Genomic DNA, 5,567 nt, shown 5'->3' with positions numbered 1-5,567 from the left:
GAAACATGAAAACAAAGAAAAAAAACATGAAAACAAAGAAAAATAAAATACGTGCGGACAAGAGTATTGAATATTTGTACTTGTCCTGGTTGAGTAGATTCAAAGAAAGCTGAAAAGAATGAAGTTAAAAGAAATGGATATTTCCAAAGTAAATCCAAACACCCTGAATCCGACTTAATTCATCAGCAGAAGGGGCAGGCTCTTGAGTGGAAATGTTCAAGGGGAGGATGTCACGGAAGTAAGGGTGGGTGACATCAGTTCTACAGAAGGAATGATGAGATAAGTAAGTAATAAGAATAAGGATTTCAAAGGCTCCTGATGTGTACATACCAGCAATGAGCAGAAAACAGACCAAGAGAGACAAAGAAAGATGGATATAAAAGGCACACAACGGCCATAAGCTATGGGTGTTAGCATACAGGTGTCATCAGTACAAAGTATCTGGAGAAAAAGAGCTCAGTAATGTATCCCAAAGGGGGATGACTTTTACCAACATTTTTGTTAATTCGACAGAGAAATAGTAGAGATAAAAAGGAAAAGTAGTTAAGGAACAACTAACAGCGGGTTGTGAAGGTGAGAACTGATCCTGATTAAAAAGATTAAAAAAACATAGGGAAAAAGATTCTCGGCATTGGTTTTCACAACAATTTCTTGGATAAGACAACAAAAGCAAGGGAAACAAAGCTAAAATAAACAAATGAGACCACATCAAACTAAAGAGCTTCTTCACAGCAAAGGAAACAATCAATAAATTGGAAAGACAACCTACAGAATGGGAGGAAATATTTGCAAACCATATATCTGAAAAGAGGTTAACAGCCAAAACATATAAAGAACTCATACAACTCAATAGCTAATTAAAAAATGAACAAAGGACCTGAATAGACGCTTTCCAAAGAAGACATACAAATGGCCAATAGGTAAAAAGTGCTCAACATCACTAATCAGCAGGGAAATGAAAATAAAAAACACAATGAGATATCACTTCATAACAATTGTCTAAAAGACAAGAGATAACAAATGTTGGCGAGGATGCAGAGGAAAGAGAATCCTTACACACTGGTGGTAGAAATGTAAAATGGTATAGCCATTATGGGAAATAGTATGGTGGCTCCTCATAAAATAAAAACTGAACTACCGTATGATTTAGTAATCCCACTCCTGGGTATACATCCTAAGGAATTGAAATCATTATCTCAAAGAGGTATCTTCACACCCATATTCACTGCAGCATACACACAAGAATATTATTTACCTGTGAAAAAGAAGGAAATACTGCCATTCACAACATCATGGATTAATTTGGATTAATTAATTTGGATTAATTTGGGTGTTATGCAAAGTGAAATAAGCCAGAGAAAAACAAATACCATACAGTGTCACTTACATGTGGAACCTGAAAGAAAAAGTCAATTCCATAGAAACAGAAAATAGAATAGTGGTTGCCAGGGGCCAAGTGGTGGGGAAATGGGAGATGTTGATCAAAGGGTAGAAATTTTCAGTTCTAAGAATATGTTCTGAGAATCTAATATACAGCATAGCAACTATAGTTAATAATACAGTATTGTATACTTGAAAATTGCTGAGAGTAGGTTTTATGCATTCTTACCACAAGAAAAAGTTAACTATGTTAATTATGTGAGATGATGGATGTGTTAATTATCTTGATCTTGCTAATCATCCTACAATGTATGTGTATATCAAATCATCACTCTGTACACTTAAAGTATATACAATTACATTTGTCAATTATCCTTCAACAAATTTAAAAAACTGAAAAAGATTAAGGCCAGGTTTACCACCATTGAGATCATGTAGATAAAGACTAGGACAGAGAAGGAATGGGTTTTTTGTCTCCTCAAAGATAAGTTCATTTTCTGTACTACGAATTTTTGTAACTATTCTCTTCTGATTTGTAACAACAAATTGAGGAGATTTGAAGGGGAATTATTTTTTATTAGTCAAACATTGTCGGTATATGGTCATCCTATATCTGATGAATTACGTCATTTTTGACTGAAACTGAGGGGAAATTCGGGGAATTTAAACATTTAAAATCTATTTCAGCCATGACAAATAATCAGTTCTGAAATAATACTCTTGTCAAAGCCATAAAACTGGACAAAATATGTAAGACAACTGTTTTCAGGCATCGGAAAATAGGCAGTGCAAGACTATGATCACTGAATAAAGAAAAGCTGATAAAGTAAGCTTCATAATCACGTTTGCTGTCTGCTAGGGGACAATTTTCTGACTGTGACACAGCAAGCTGGAGTCCAGGCAGAAGGATGGCAGTTCCATCATCTAGCGGAAGAGGTGGACCTCATAGACCTAGACACATCTATTTTCAAACCCTGTTATTAGTTGCAAATACCAATTTTCATGTATTACCAACAAATTCACCTTTTTACATCATGAAATATTTTTCTTTATCCCAGGTAGATTTCTCTATCTACTTTCACTGATATTAACACAGCTTCTTGGCTTTATTTTTATTAGACTTACATGATAAATCTCTTTTCATCTTTTACTTTTAACCTAGCTATATCTTTATATATTTAAAATGTGTGAGTGCACATGTTGTGCTTTAGACAGCATATAAACAGTTAGATCTTCATTTTATTTCTCCCTAACTTTCTTTACCTTTTAATTGAAATACTCAGACTATTTATATTTAAAAGAATCTTTGATATGATTGAGTTCAAACTTACTATATGTCTATTTGCCAAAGCTATTATTTCTTCATTTTTTTCCTCCATTCTTGCCTTCTTTTGGAGTAATAAGATGGTTTTTTTCCTTGTATTCCATTTTATCTCCACTGTGGCTTATATATACCTCTTTAGTTTCATTTCTGGTGATTGATAAAAGTTTTAGCAGTTTAACTTATCCAGTCTATCTTCATAATATTATACCATTTCATAATAATGTGATAAACTTACAACAATATATCCCCTTTTCCTGTCCCTCATACTTTGTCCTACTGTTGTCATCCATTTTTGCTTTTTCATATGTTATAATCTCCACAACACAGTGTTATTATTTTTTCATTAGTATTATTTTCTCTTCAAATAGCCATTCATCATTTAAAGAAATGAGAAAAATGCCTTTGTATTTCCCTCCCTGTATATTTGCACTTCTGACATTCGTTTTGTGTGTGTGTGTGTGTGTGTGTGAGGAAGATTGTCACTGAGCTAACATCTGTGCCAATCTTCCTCTATTTTATGTGGGATGCCACCACAGCATGGCTTGATGAGCAGTACTAGGTCCATGCCCAGGATCCAAACCTATGAGCCCTGGGCCACAGAAACAGAGTGCACGAACTTAACCACTATGCCACCAGGCCAGACCCTGTTTCTGACATTCTTCATTCCCTCGTGCAGATAGGATTTCTGTTTTATTTTCCTTTTTCCTGAAGACCTTTAAAATTTTGCATAGAGTGTGTGTGCTGGAAACAATTTCATATATTTATTTATTTATTGGTATTTGTTTATCTGGAAATATTTTTCTTTCACCTTCACTTTTGAAGTGTATTGTCACTGGACGTAGAATATTATGTTGCCTGTTATTTTGTTCAGCACTTAAAAATATTTTATTTCATTGTCTTTTACCATTTCTTTTAAGAATTGAAATATTAATCAACTTTTTGTTCCTTAAAGGGAGCTATCATTATTTCCTGGTTGCTTTTATCACTCTCTTTCTCTTTACTCATTTGTATTTTCCATACTGTATGCCTAAGTGTGGTTTTCTTTTCATCCTTCTAGAGATTTATAGTACTTTGTGATTCTATGGATTTATTTCTTTATTTTTTCATCAATTTTGGAATATTTCAACCAGTATTTACTCAAATATTGAACCTTGTCATCTCCTTTTTTCTTCTCCTAGGTAATTTCACTATGTCCCATATCTCTCTTACACCTCTTCTCTATACTTTTCCTTTTTTCCTTTATTCAGTTAGTTTTCCTGTGACTGCTCTTCCAGCTCTCTAGTCTTCTCTTAAGCTGTGTTTACTCTACTTTTAAGCATATCAACTTTGGTCTTAATTTCTTTTTATGGATGCCTGTAAATTATTTAATTGCCATTTGTTTCTTTTTTATACATTTTATACATAAACCAGGAAGTGAGAATAAGGAAAACTCTTAGGATAGAGAGTTAGTATGGGTTAGGGTGACCCAATAGAGTTATAGTTGTAAAGAGAACATAGAATGTAGAATATACACATTAAGCTGAAGAAATCATTCTTTTTTCTCTGCTCAGGTTTCTACAATCAAATTAATTTCATTCCTCATGTGTTGAAATATTAGGCTTCAATATTTTTTATTTTATTTTATTTTTTTTTGTGTGAGGAAGATTGGCCCTGAGCTAACATGTGTTGCAATCTTCTTCCATTTGCTTGAGGAAGATTGTTGCTGAGCTAACATCTATGCTAGTCTTCCTTTGTTTTATGTGGGATTCTGCCACAGTGTGGCTTGGCAAGCTGTGCTAGGTCCACTCCCAGGATCTGAAACTGCAAACCCCAGGCTGTCAAAATGGAGCAAGCGAACTTAACCACTATGCCACCAGGCCCCTAGGCTTTGATATTTTTATAAATTTTGTAAAACTGAAAATACATTATCACTCAACAAATAAGCTTGTTACCCAGATTCTGTTAGTAGTTTGCAGGATACTGACAAAGACAGAGAAAGCAAAGATAGAGACCAATGTGACATCCTTAACAGACTTAAGAGAACTTAAGATAAATTCTGCATCGTGGGAAAAGCTAACATAATAACTCAAACCCAGCTTCAAAAAATAAACTTACATAAATAGTTTATATAAGCAAACCCGCCTCCCCACAGTGAAACAATTTTCACAATTTTCTACCAGTTTACCTCCTTACCTTCACCTTAGAAGCTCAAACAATTGGATCCAATACTGAGAGGAGAGAGAGACAAGGGACTGTTTGTGGCATCACATCTGGTGATTTTCCCCTTCTTTGGGGGATCTTGACATACATGTTTTTCATCAAACAGCATCCACCCATAAAGTTTTTCTGAGCACCCAGCATCCACATGTCATAAATAAGTCAAGCAATAAAATGCCCTAAACATCAAGTGGAAAATGTGGTTAAGATAGATGATACTGATGAGGATTTTTAGGCTGCTTAATTTTAAAATGGCTTATGATGAGGATTTTTAGGCTGGTTAGTTTTAAAACTACAGATGAGATTCAGGCTCCAAGGAGTGGAATTTGTTTGCCCCTTTGTTGGGAAACATTTACATTTCTAAGGGAAACCTCTATCTGTGAAGATGCCTCCCTCTCTGTGCCAGGAAGAAGGGGGGATGGTCTTATCTCTAGAAGCTCTTAATGGGGAAGGCAAGAACTTAAGTTGGTTGCTGTCTGGCAATCTCATGTAACTGGTTTAGGGTGGTGGTGTCTAACCTTTCTAACCTTTACTTAATCTGATTTGATTCTTGTCTAAAAGTCATGGGATCACCCAATGACCAGACCCCACCTGCACTGATACCATTTTAACTTTTTTTCATGTTCTTTCCTTTGTCTTCGTAAAGAGATGACTCACATACCTATGC

Source organism: Equus quagga, chromosome 14 (assembly GCF_021613505.1).
Source record: "Equus quagga isolate Etosha38 chromosome 14, UCLA_HA_Equagga_1.0, whole genome shotgun sequence".
NCBI classification, from domain to species: Eukaryota; Metazoa; Chordata; class Mammalia; order Perissodactyla; family Equidae; genus Equus; species Equus quagga.
The sequence above is the reverse complement of the archived record's forward strand: the minus strand, read 5'-3'. Positions refer to the sequence as shown.